The 13,689-nt window shown below is 48.5% G+C and overlaps 1 long non-coding RNA gene across 1 annotated transcript in view; it reads right to left on the bottom strand.

The window, feature by feature from the left end:
* Positions 1-6,460, bottom strand: part of LOC140429544 (uncharacterized) — a 74,796-nt gene extending 68,336 nt beyond the window's left edge. Inside the window, exon 1 of the long non-coding RNA XR_011949119.1 lies at positions 6,250-6,460. This is a non-coding gene — a long non-coding RNA (uncharacterized lncRNA). The remainder of the gene's footprint in view (positions 1-6,249) is intronic.
* Positions 6,461-13,689: the final 7,229 nt, after the last annotated feature.

Genomic DNA, 13,689 nt, shown 5'->3' with positions numbered 1-13,689 from the left:
ATGCTTCCACCAGACGTACCCTGCCACGAGGCCACCGATCTACCAGCAATCCTGCCGGCCCATGCGACCACCGCGATGGCAGCGATCCCGCCTATCCACGTACAGGCTCCTGATCCACCTCTGCGGCGATCGACAAGAATTTGTCGCCCAACACAAAGACTGAATCTGTAGACTGAACATTTGTACATTTTGTGACTTCATCGATTTAACCTCTGTAAATATTGTTTTGTTTGCCATGTATCTGCACTATCGACACCTTCCTATGTATGTACGTTCATTTAGACACCTTTTGTATATAGTCAGGCATATACATATATATATATATGCAGGCACACCTTAGTATTTATTGATCTAAAAAAAAAAGGGGAGAGATGTCATAATATCCACTCATGTATATAATGAGATGCAGAGATAGAACATGGAACATTACAGAGCAGTACAGGCCCTTCAGCCCTCGATGTTGCGCCGACCTGTGAAACCACTCTAAAGCCCATCTACACTATTCCATTATCATCCATATGTTTATCCAATGACCATTTAAATGCCCTTAGTGTTGGCGAGTCCGTGACTGTTGCAGGCAGGGCATTCCAAGCCCTTACTACTCTCTGAGTAAAGAACCTACCTCTGACATCTGTCTTATATCTATCTCCCCTCAATTTAAAGCTATGCCCCCTCGTGCTAGACATCACCATCCGAGGAAAAAGGTTCTCACTGTCCACCCTATCCAATCCTCTGATCATCTTGTATGCCTCAATTAAGTCACCTCTTAACCTTCTTCTCTAATGAAAACAGCCTCAAGTTGGCTGGAGGACCTGCGGGAGAATGGACGTGTGGTCAGTGAGAGGGATGTGTCAGTAAGTAAGGCAATAACAAGTCATGTTTGACAGGTCCTCCGGGTGGAGCCCGGTATTTCCTCATCACTGCGGCGTTCGCCAGCGTCCATGTGGCTGACCGACCTGACCTCGGTCACCCTGGTCACCTCCAGGGCCCGCTCGTCGAAGGAGGTGAGGATTTTTATGTCTGGCACCCCTCTGCCAGTCTGGGCCCTGTCCCGATGATTATGAGGAGGCACAGAGAGGGCATCATTAGCCACACTTGTGGTTCGCAGTGGTGGGAGGGGGTGTGAAAGCGGTGTCGGGGGGTTGGTTGAGTGAGAGGGGGGAGGGAGGACTGGGGGTCGCAAGGGGAGTTGGAGGGGGGTACTCCCTTGGGAGGTGTTTGGTGTCTATTAACTCGTGCTGCCTGGTGCACGTCATTGACCTTCTTCCTGCACTGCAGGCCAGTCCTCCTGGTCATACTCCTCAAGCTGACAGCTGCCGCCATCTCATCACTGGCTGCCTTGTGGCTCACCCTCTGGGACCCTCGGGGGAACAGGACATCCCTGCTGGCCTCCACCACGTCTAGGAGCCTTCCCAGGTCAGCGTCCCCGAATCTTGGGGCTGGCCTCCTTGACGCCATTATTACAAGCTGGCTGGGGTTGGCTGAGCAAGTTCAGCTTAAGTGCTGCTCGACCTTGTTAGCGGGGGGCTGACGAGTGCGGTCCCGGCGAATCAGCTGCCGAGCCATCATTTGCGATGAGAAGCCCGTGAGGTCTCGTTAAGTGGACCAATTAGCATTAAATTGTGTTGCCGACCTCGCTGGGCCAAGTGCCGGGACACTCGCGGTAACTCCTGCTCGCTACCACACTTAGAAATCTTTCCAGAGAATTGCGGCCATCGTCTACTTAATTGCTCCTTCTAGGAGAATCCCCTCACCCCTGGAATATATCTCATGAGCTTTGTTGCATATCATCAAAGTCAAGTATATCCTTCTGAACGTAATAATTGATTGCAATGACCCTCTGGTTGAAATGATTCTCTGACACTCAATGAGTAATGACTGCTTGGATGAGGCATCAGGTGATTACCTGTATTTGAACATATATCTCAACACAGTGTTAATGTCTTAGATGAAATGGAGAACTGGATTTGGGAATCAGGGGCGCGATTCTCCGACCCCCCACCGGGTCGGAGAATCACCGGGGGGCCGGCGTAAATCCCGCCCCCGCCGTGTCGAGAATTCTCCGCCACCGGTGATTCGGAGGGGGCGGGAATTGTGCCGCGCCAGTCGGCGGGAATCCCCCGGCGATTCCCCGGTCCGCGATGGGCCGAAGTCCCGCTGCTGTCAACCCACTCCAGCCGGCGTGGATTGAACCACCTTTGGGACGGCGGGACACGGCGGCGCGGGGGGGGGCTCCGGGGTCCTGGGGGGGGGGCGCGGGGCAATCTGGCCCCAGGGGGTGCCCCCACGGTGGCCTGGCCCGCGATCAGGGCCCACCGATCCGTGGGCAGGCCTGTGCCCTGGGGGCACTCTTTTCCTTCCGCCTTCACCATGGTCTCCACTATGGCGGAGGCAGAAGAGACCCCCTCCACTGCGCATGCGCGGGGTTGCCGTGAGCGGCCGCTGACGCTCCTGCGCATGCGCCGCCCGGCAAAGTCATTTCCGCGCCGGCTGGCGGGGCACCAAAGGCCTTTCCCACCAACTGGCGGGGCGGAAATCAGTCCGGCGTGGGCCTAGCCCCTCAAGGTAAGGGCTCGGCCCCTCAAGATGTGGAGAATTCCGCACCTTTGGGATGGCGCGATGCCGGACTGATTTGCGCCGTTTTTGGCGCCGGTCGGCAGATATCGCGACGATTACGGAGAATCCCGCCCCTGATTTTGGAATTATTCCTGCAGGTTGGAAGATAGCAAATTTTCCCTCACAGTTTGAGAAAGGAGGGAGGGAGAAAACACAGAACTACAGACCTGTTAGTCTTACATCAGTGGTGAGAAAGTGCTGGAATCTATTCTTTTTTTTTTAATTTAGTGTACCCAATTAATGTTTTTCCAATTAAGGGGCAATTTAGCATGTTCAATCCACCTACCTTGCACACCTTTTGGGTTGTGGGGGCGAAACCCACGTAAACACTGGGAGAATGTGCAAACTCCACATAGACAGTGACCCAGAGCCGTGATCGAACTGTGGACCTCGGCGCCGTGAGGAAGCAGGGCTAACCCACTGCGCCACCGTGGGCCCAGTCGAACCTATTCTGAAGTATTTGATAAGTGAGCTCTTGGAGAATAATGATCTGATTGGTCAGAATCAACATGGATTCATGAATGGGAAATCATGGGGCTGGATTCTTCGCAGCCCCGCGTCGAAATCGCATTTGGTGCGGGGGCGGAGAATCCAATTTCACACTGAAATCGTTCCGACGATTCTCCGGGACCCGAGAATCGCCGTGTTCGCGGAGTACTCCGAGCGGCTGGGGGCCCATTGCCAGAAGCCCGGGATCGGACACCGGTGGGGGGCCTTATCGGTGGCTGCGGGACAGATCGGTGCGGTCAGATCTTCATTCTTCATCTCCGTCCGCAGTCCGAGTCCGCCATGGTGCTCGGCGCCGCTGCTGCAGACCGCCACCGTGCGCATGCGCGGACTCCAGACCGGAAGTGCGGGGGCCCGTATCAGCAGCTAAAGCTGCGTGAATCACTCTGGGTCCCTGCTAGCCCCCTGCAGGTCAGTGAATCGGCTCAGCTATTTCCCAGGAACCTTGACAGTGAAACGCCAGCGTTTTTACGCCGCGTGGGGACATAGTCTCATTTGGGGAGAATCCAGTCCAGTTTGATCAACCTGTTGGGAGGTTTTTTTTGAACATGTCACTGACAGAATTGATAAAGGGGAGTCCAAGTGTCCTTGGATTTTCAGAAGGCTTTTGACAAATTCTCCCACTGGAGGTTGCTGAGCAAAATTAAACACTTGGAATAGGTGGCAATATACTGGTGTGGATTAAGGACTGGTTAACAGGCAGAAAACAGAGAGTAGGAATAAGTGGGTCATTCTCACATTGGCAGGTTGTGACTCGTGGGGTACCGCAAAAAGCGATACTTGGGCCCCAGCTGTTCACAATATATATCAATGATTTGGATGTGGGAACCAAATGTAATATTTCCAAGTTCGCGGATGACACATAGTGAAGTGGGAATGTATGTAGTGAGAAAGATGCAAAGCAAGTTCAAGAGGATTTTAACAGACTTAGTAGTGAATGAGCAAGAACATAGCAGATGGAATACAATGTGCAAAAATGTGAAGTTATCCACTTTGGTAGGAGAAACAGATGTGCAGAGTATATCTTAAATGATAAAAGATTAGAAAGTCCAGATGTAAAAGGGACCTTGGTGTCCTCATCAATAAATCACTGGATGCTAACATGAAGGAACAGCAAGCAATTCGGAAGGCTAATGGTATGTTAGACTTTATCGCACAAGGTTTTGAGTGCAGGAGTCGTGAAGTCTTGCTTCAACTGTATAGAAACTTGGAGTACTGTATGATTTTTTTGTTCCCCTTACCTTAGGCTATGGCCTATTTCCATAGAGGGAATGCAACAAAGGTACATCAGACTTGTTTCCAGGATGGCGAGACTGCCCCATGATGAGAGATTGGGGAAATTGGACCTGTATTCTTGAGAGTTTTGAATAGTGATCTCATTGGAACCTACAAAATACTGAAAGGGATAGACAGGGTAGATGCAGGATAGAGGATGGGATTCTCTGTCGGCCGACGCTCAAATCGGGAAACGCAATTGGGCGGAGAATCGGTTTTGACGCCAACATCATGGCGGGCGCGATTTAACGCCAAATCGCAATTCTCCATTGCCTCGACAGCGGTACTAATGCGATCCGGAATGCATATACAGTAAATACCGTTTGCATATCATTAACGGGCCTAATCCGGTATTCTCCGGGGCCTCCGCAATTCTCTGCCTTCGATGGCCCGAATTCCTGATGGCGCAGTTCACTTGTGCTTCTAAATATCGTGAGACTTGCATCGTGGCTGATGAGGGAGAGCGAGGGCGTATGGAAAGTGTCCAACATTGCCATAGTGTGCTGACAGTTGTGCCACTGGCCTGGGAGAGTAGCACAGGTGGCCAGGAGGTGGGCTGTGCGATCAGGGTGGATAGTCACCATTGCAGCTGCCTGCCCACTGTGAACTTAGGGCCACAAGTTGTATGGGTGTCCCCCCAGGCCATCCCCCTAGGTACCCTCTGGCCCCAGCTGACCCATCAGATCTATGGACGTGCTCCAGCACATCAGTCTTGTTGTCTAGGATGGTGTATATGGGGAGTGAAGTGTGCATATGGTGCTGCAGCCTGCAAGCAGGGGCTGGTTTAGCATACTACAGGGGCTGGTTTAGCACACTGGGCTAAATCGCTGGCTTTTAAAGCAGGCCAAGGCAGGCCAGCAGCACGGTTCAATTCCCATACCAGCCTCCCCGAACAGGTGCCGGAATGTGGCAACTAGGGGCTTTTCACAGTAACTTCATTTGAAGCCTACTTGTGACAATAAGCGATTTTCTTTTCATTTTCATTTCATTTCAAGCCTCCTGAGTGTCAATCACGTACCCAGTGAATCCCGCACCATTTTCCATTGGAATCGCTTGTGTTCCACCTAGCCCCTCAACCGTCGCAGAATCGGTCCAGGTGCGGCGCCAGCTTTGCTGTTGTGGAAGTTCACGAATCCTGGAACACTTAGTCTCAGGAACGGAGAATCCAGTCCAGAATGTTTCTCTTGTTTGGGGATTTTGGAATCAGGGCGCACAATTTCAAAATAAGGGGGAAGTCGCTTCGGACAGAGATAAGAAGAAACTTCTTTTACTCAGAGGGTTGTGAACCCTAGAAATTATCTCCCCCAGAGGGCTGTGGAAGCTCGGTCATTGAGTACGTTTAAAGCAGAGACTGATAGCTTTCTAAACAGCAATGACATAAAGGGATATGGGGATAATGTGGGTGGGGAGGGGGCGGGCGGGGGGGGGGGGGGCGGTAAGGCATTGAAGTGGATGATCAGCCATGATTGTATTGATTGGTGGAGCTGGCCCATTGGGGCTTTTGAAACAATTGTCAAGAAAAAATATACTCTTATTACTGAGGGATTATATTGACAAAACTGCTTTCTGGTTGTTAAGGTATTCAGAATTGACATGCAGCACTAATCATCGCTGCCCATTGCTTGGACTGATATCAAAAATCTACTTAAAATAAGTGCACTCTCATGACTTTGTTACTTATTAATCTGTAGATTGGTGAAGTTACAAAAATAAAACCTCTTCCAACCTGACCATTCGCAGTTACAAAAACACATCCAGTGACTTACCGTAAAGTATGAACGAATGCACAAATATATATGACCACTCCCTATGGCATTACATTTCCCAATAGAATAAACCTTGATTCCTTACCTGTTGGTTCAGATGCTGTGTATTTGAAACCACAAAAGAGCTATTGATTTGATGTAGTGTGACACACTGATCTCATACTGTCAAGTCCACACTTGCTTTGATGTGGTCAAACTCCCAAGGTTGCAAAGTCTCATAAAGTAAAATTTATAATCTGCTATTTAACCATCTCCTATTTGCTTGTATTTTGAGTCAAATTAAAGTTGGTCTGGTACAGCGATTCCATTGGATTCATGAAAAATAGTTAGGATTTGCAATTCTTTGGCAAGGGAATGATCAAGATAAAGTCACTCTTGGTCAGCTGACCTTGTCCTGAATCGGCTGGGGAAAACCAGAGTGAATTTACAATGAAATATTAGGAGCGCAATAGAATACTTGACAAGTCTACAGGGTTCATGAACAAATCCCAGCAGACTGCTGGTGAGAAGCTAAGGCTCTGGGTTTGATCAAAACTCAACCATTCTCTGAAAGGAGCTTGGTACAAGTTCACATGTTATCGTGCACAGAAGGAAGTGTGTTGTGTCTTGAGCCTTCTTTCTGGAGGTACAGATATCAATGCTAACTGCAGACCCAACCTGCATGTGCTGGTGCACAAGCCGGTCTATCAGGCACATTTATGTATTTTACGAACTGGGCACTTTTGCTTTTGCGCAGTAGGTTGGCCACTTTCCTTTCTCAACTCTCCTGGGAACCAAATAAAGTAAGCAAAAGTAACGTTGCCATAGTCTGCTCTCCCCTTTGACAGGGAGAGCTGACTGGTGGTGATTTAACCTGGGGGTCACCACACCTCAGGCAAAGTGCAAGGTTGAGAAGGCGGGGACTTGATGAATAACCTCAGCTGGTACGGGAATTGAACCCAAGCTGTTGGCCTTGTTCTGCATTACAAACCAGCTGCCCAGCCAACTGAGCTGAACCCAATTTATACTCTTTTAACTGAACAGGAAATCAATAAATTAAACAAAACTCAGTAAATGAGAGGGGATGACAGCCTCTGATGTGACACTGTAACTAAAACAAAACATCAAAGTATCTCCTATTTATATCTGTTTACAGACAATTAATACCAATCATCTGTTTCTCTTAACCTTAACAATGTAACTAACAAACCGTAACAATATAATTCGACAAGACGTTAACACCGGCATCCACAGCATTTTGCTATTGTAAACCTGGAGGTTTATTTTGGTACTCTGGGGACCGATGTCTATCTCTATCAGACATAGAGAGATGTCTGATAGGTCACTCTATCAGACCCTTTGGGAGGTATTCACCATGATACGCACAATGCTTCCTTCCCAGGTACATTTTCTTGTCCCATTCGCCCACCACAGAATCTTCTTTTTGTCCAGAAAACTGCAATCGTGCCACCATCACCCTTAGCCGCTCCCCCGTCTTCGTCTCCTCCTCAACGCCATGTGCGCTCGATCCACCTCAGGAAAAAACCCTCCCTCATCAGCTTCTCAAACATCTTTGCCACATGCTTTGTAGCCTGTGTTCCTTCAAACTCTTCAGGTAGCCCCACAATCCGGAGATTCTGCGTCCTGGAGCATTTCTCCAGCTCTTCCACCTTCTCCTTCAACTGCTTCTGGCCCTCTGCCACGAGCACCATCTCTGCCTCTGACAAGGTCAACCAGTCCTCATGATCCACCACTGGCTCCACCTTCTGGAGCGCCGAACGCTGTGCCTCCAGCCTTTGCTCCACTCTCTCAATACCGCCTTGATTGCCTCCGCCACCTTATCTAATGTGTTATGTACTCTGGGGTAACACAGGCTGCAGCTCGATGCAGCTTCGAGCAAAAGATACGTAGTCACGGATCTTGCTGGGTTGAACTATATAGATTCAACAGGCACTCCTGGTACCATGATGTGTTGTGTACTCTGGGATAACACAGGCTGCAACTCGATGCAGCTTTGACCAAAAGATACTCCAGACTTTGAAGGAAGTTCAATGTGATTTATTGAACCATTAGCACAGTTCTCTATGAGTTCGACTCTCCTGCTAATCTTGCTATAGTAACTCAGTCTAACTAACCAGTCTGCTCTAAGCCACGTGGTGGGTGTGATGCTTCTGATCTGCCCCTGTCCTTCTCTTTAAGTGTCTGTGGAAAGAGACAGAGCATGTGTGCCCTGTCATTATATATGGGTTGCCCCCTTGTGGTAGTGTCACCTCTGGGTGTCTTGACTGCCCATTGGTTGTGTCCTATTCTATGTGTTCATTAGCTGTATGTCTGCATGTCATGACATCTTCGGTGCTCCCTGTAGTGTTTACTTAGTTGTAGTGTATTTACATTAACCCCTGGTGTATATACAGTGATGCATATCACCACATTATCCAGCTCCTCCAAGGCCACTTGCCTCTGTTGCTGGAACTTGGCATTGAAAAAATCCACCAATTACTTGGTAGACCACTGGGCAGCCAACGACGCCCCAGAGCCCTCCGCCATTGTTCCCTCTGTTGAACTTCGAATGTCCTCCCAGCCAGACTGTTACCCCTTCCTCATTTCACTCCTCGCCTGATGGGCCATAAGCTGGTACCACCGGTAGAGAATTCCTGGCCGGGATTCTCCGAAATCCCGGCCAAGTGTAGACGCCGGCGTGAACACCGGAGTGGTGTACGCCGGTGTCAATGGGACTCCTGGTCCAGCAATTCACCGCTATTAAGGGGGCTAGCACGGCACTGGAGAGCTGCGCACTGCTCCTGCGCCGAAAGGCGACCTTGCACGGCCAGCGCGGGTCCGCGCAGGTGCGCGCCAGCTGTCTCTGCACCGCCGCATGCGCGTGGTTGCCATCGCCGCGTGGCTTGGAGCAATGTGTCGGGGACTTTACAGCAGGCCACGTGGAAGGAGGTAGGCCCCCTCCAGATCGTGGGCCTGGACCCCATGTAGGTCCCCCCCCCCCCCTGGATTCAGGTCCCCCCCCCCCCAAACCAGGCCGTGGGTCCGAGCTCCCGCCAGGTGGTACCAGGTTAGAACCACACCGGCGGGATTCAGCGGAACTTGGTGGGCGTTCGGCCCGCCGCCCGTGGAGAATCTCCGGGGGGGGGGGGGGGGGCTATTTCAGCGGCCCCCGGCCGGCTCCACGGCAACCGCGCAGGCGGAATTGGCGCCGATTCTCCAGTCTCCCGAGAATCGGTGGCTCAATGTCGGAGCGGCATGGCGCGAATTTCCCGCGTCCCTGGCAATTCTCCAACCTGGGGTGGGCTCGGAGAATCCTGTCCCTCACTGTTCATGCACTTTGCATAAGGAAACACCCCGTGTGTCGGATGAAAATGACCAAACAATTCCACCTCGAGCAGGGGCCACCAAATGTGGACCACTCACTCAATGGCCGCCACCGGAAGTCGCTCTTTTTAGAATTTTGACATGAAGGCCCATCCTTATGATTTCCATAATGAACCAGTTGGCTTTGCCTCGTCCCTAATAATTTATGCGCTCGTCCCTAATAATTTCTGACACTGCCTGCCCATTGTTACCTTTCTATTCAGGGCTTTTCCTACATGGTTACGCTATTTTAATTTTGGCATTCCTCGCAGTCTTTCTTCAGATGAGGCCCATTCTTCATTGTTTGATGCTATCAGTTTTCAGCCATGCTCTCACTGTCCTGCTTTTACTTTCAAAAAATCAATCCTGGGATGTGGGCATCAAGGCCAGAATTAATTGGCCATCCCTTATTGCTCTTGAGAAGGTGATGGAGAACCACTTTCCTGACAACTAAGTGGTTTCTTAGACCATTTGAGAGCACGGTTGGGAGTCATCTGCATCGTGCCTGGAATCTCATGAAGGGCAGACCAGTAAAGATAGCAGAGTTTCTTCACAAAAAAGTATTAGGGGGGCCGGTTAGCTAAGTTGCTGGGCAATTGGCTCATAATGCAGAGCGACACCAAGAGCATGGATTCAATTCCTGTACCGGCTGAGGTTATTCATGAAGGCCTCGCCTTCTCAACTTTGCCCCTTGCCTGCAATGTGGTGATTCTCATGGTAAATCACCATCAGTCAGTTCTCAAGTGGGATAGCAGCCTATAGTCCTATGGGGCTGTGGCTACTTTTATAGTGAACTAGATGTGTTTTCACACCACCCATTATGGAAACTAGCCTTGTATTTTTTTTTTTTAATTATTTTTTCTCCTCCTTTTTCGCATTTTCTCCCAAATTTACACCCACCAACAATAAACAATAATCAGTAATAAACAGAAATCAGTAACAAATATGTCAATCCCCATATCAATAACAACGATCCCATCCTCCCACCAAACCTCAAACATTCGCCCACATGTTCACATAAACAAATGACAAATGGAATCAGGAATCATCCATGCCCACCATTAACACACACACAATCCCCCCTCCCCCCAACTCCCCCCCCCCCCCCAACTAATGTTTGATGTTATCCAGTTCTTGAAAGTGCATAATGAATAATGCCTATGAATTGTAGAACCTCTCCATCTTTCCCCTCAGTTCAAACTTAACCTTCTCAAGAGTCAAGAATTCCAACAAGTCCCCCCGCCACGCCAGGGCACAGGGTGGAACGGCAGCCCTCCAACCCATCAGGATCCGCCTTCGGGCGATCAACGAGGCGAAGGCTACAACATCTGCCTCCGCACCCGTTTCCAACCCTGGCCGGTCCGACACCCCGAATATAGCCACCCGGGGGTCCGGGTCCAGTTTCACATGCACCACTTTAGAAATTATCCTAAAAACCTCCTTCCAGTAATCCTCTAGCTTTGGACAGGATCAAAACATATGAACATGATTAGTTCCCCCCCCCCCCCACCCCGCAACGTTCACACACATCTTCTACTCCTTCAAAGAATCGGCTCATCCTCGCCCTCGTGAGGTGTGCTCGGTATACCACCTTCAGTTGTGTCAGCCCCAACATCGCGCACGAGGTGGAGGCGTTCACTCTCCGGAGCACCTCACACCAGACCCCCTCCTCTATGTCCTCTCCCAACTCTTCCTCCCACTTTGCTTTTATCCCTTCCAGTGGTGCCTTCTCCTCCTCTAAAATAGATCCGTAACCGCCGACACTACCCCCTTCTCCAGTTCCCCTGTCGTCAGCACCTCCTCCAGCAATGTGGAGGCCAGCTCCTCCGGGAAGTTCTGTATCTCCTTTCTGGCAAAATCCCGAACCTGCATGTATCTAAACATTTCCCCCTGCTCCAGCCCATACTTCGCTTCCGGCTCCTTCAATCCTGCAAACCTACCCCTAAGAAACAAATCTTTTAGTGTGCCTTCTCCTCCCATTTCTGAAAATTTCAATCCCACCTCCCTGGCTCAAATCTGTGGTTCCCCGAATCGGCATTTCCCTTGATCCTGCCCCCAACCCGAAGTGTTGGCGAAACTGCCTCCAACTTCTCAATGAAGCTATTATTACCGGACTCCCTGAGTAGGAAACTAGCTTTTTATTTCTGGTTCATTTAATTAAGTGACTCTAAATTCCGCTACGGTGGTGCTTTGAACCTGTATCTCCACATCATTAGTTTTGGCTGCTGGATTACTCGTTCTATAACATCACCATTCACTTAGCACATCCTCTAAAATGACTAATATTATTATGTGTGGCTTTGGATATCCCATTCCATGGATATCAAACCCCGTGGGGTTGATTTTAATTTTTGCTGGTGTAAAATGGGAGATTTGGGAGAATTGGCTGACTCTGATACACCTTTATTTGTCTACATTACAACAGTGAATATACGTCAAAAACAAATCATAGCTTGCAAATGTTTTGAGATGTCCTGAGGCCATGAAATGTGCTTTATAAATGCAAGACTTCCTTTGCTTTTCACCATCTAATCAAATGTTTGAACTTTTCTCCCCATCTTTATTCTCCCTAATTTTATTCAGCAATTTGTTTAACTGCATTAAGACCTAATATGGCCTTAACCCTAATGTAATAATATGTTTGTGAATTATTTAACCACCCTTATTGGTTCCTAAACTTAATATGCACAGTTCAAAATAAATACAATTGTAACACAAAATTGCTTGCTTAGAACAGCTTTATGAATGAAAATGGACAACCGATGTTCAATCTGTTGGATAGCGTTGATTGGCAAACTCCCTCTCATTGAGAAAACAGGTCTGGCATATGAATGGTTAGCTTTGCATTCAGTCAAAGTCCAGCCAGCCAAGAGGTCATGAGAGAAAACTGCACAAGGTCCAATTAATGAGTAAGTATCAAAGGCTTCCTTCAGGTAAGACATTGGTCAAGAAGATCAATTCTGTCACTTTATTAATATATTACCCAACATCTCTGGCTGCAGCTCTAATCTCTTGACTCTCTTAATCAGCAATCAACACTTTCTATATAAAAAAAAACATCAAAGGCTCAGGTTCGGTTGCTTGTGCTAATACGATAAACTTCAGTGCATTTGCAAGGGCTCTTTATAAAGTTCTTGTAGAGGTTGCCAAACGTTTTGTGAGCCTCCTTACAGACTGAAATTACTACTACTGTGATTTATATAGTACCGAGCAAGTTGTCTGAATGTGAAAAATAACAATGTGACACCGTGATTAAATGCAAAAAAAAGGAAAAAAAGGTTCTCACGGAGGGTTTAACAGAAAGCCATTTCCCAACTTTGTGTAACAGAGAGAAAAAAAAGTGAGTAAAGAGATCCGGCATGCGATAGAAACTTTTGAAGTGGTGCAGGTGTGTAAACAAAACAAGTAAATTGTAAGCTTTGGTTATAAAGGGGAATTCTTGAGATATTTGTGCTTCACATCAAAATGCCATAAACAGAACCTTAAGAAGGAAATTAAAGATTGCACACACCTACAACTGCTTGGCCTGGTTTGGAATTCAAAACCAGGGGAGAAAAAAGTCATTTTTAACAATTAAACCATTCCGCAAAACACCAACTGGCACAAAAAAAACCCATCTGGTTCCTTCAAATTTTCATTGAAATTGAGGAGTATAATCTGTTTTAGTGGTCCTGTGCTTCATCACAGAATGAAGGCTTGGATTGATATGGGTCAAAGTAGTGACACTAGAACCCATTATGAGATGAACATCCAAAGACTTCTTATGACAAGCCCCTGCCTGTCATGTTAACAGGGGTGCTAAACTATTGCAAGTAGAGTAATAGTCATAGAGCACAGGAAGGGGCCTTTCAGCCCATCATGGCTGTGCTGGCCATTAAAACACTTAAAAAAAAATCTTTATTGTCACAAGTAAGCTTACATTAACATTGCAATGAAGCTACTGTGAAAAGCCCCTAGTCGCCACATTCCAATGCCTGTTTGGGTACAAGGAGGGAGAATTCAGAATGTCCACATTACCTAACAGCACGTCTTTCGGGACTTGTTGGAGGAAACCGGAGCACCCGGAGGAAACCCATGTACTCACAGGGAGAACCTACAGACTCCACACAGACAGTGACCCAAGCCGAGAATTGAACCTGGGACCCTGGAGCTGTGAAGCAACAGTGCTACCCACTCTGCTACC

The sequence above is a fragment of the Scyliorhinus torazame genome, chromosome 1 (assembly GCF_047496885.1).
Source record: "Scyliorhinus torazame isolate Kashiwa2021f chromosome 1, sScyTor2.1, whole genome shotgun sequence".
NCBI classification, from domain to species: Eukaryota; Metazoa; Chordata; class Chondrichthyes; order Carcharhiniformes; family Scyliorhinidae; genus Scyliorhinus; species Scyliorhinus torazame.
The sequence above is the reverse complement of the archived record's forward strand: the minus strand, read 5'-3'. Positions and strand labels throughout refer to the sequence as shown.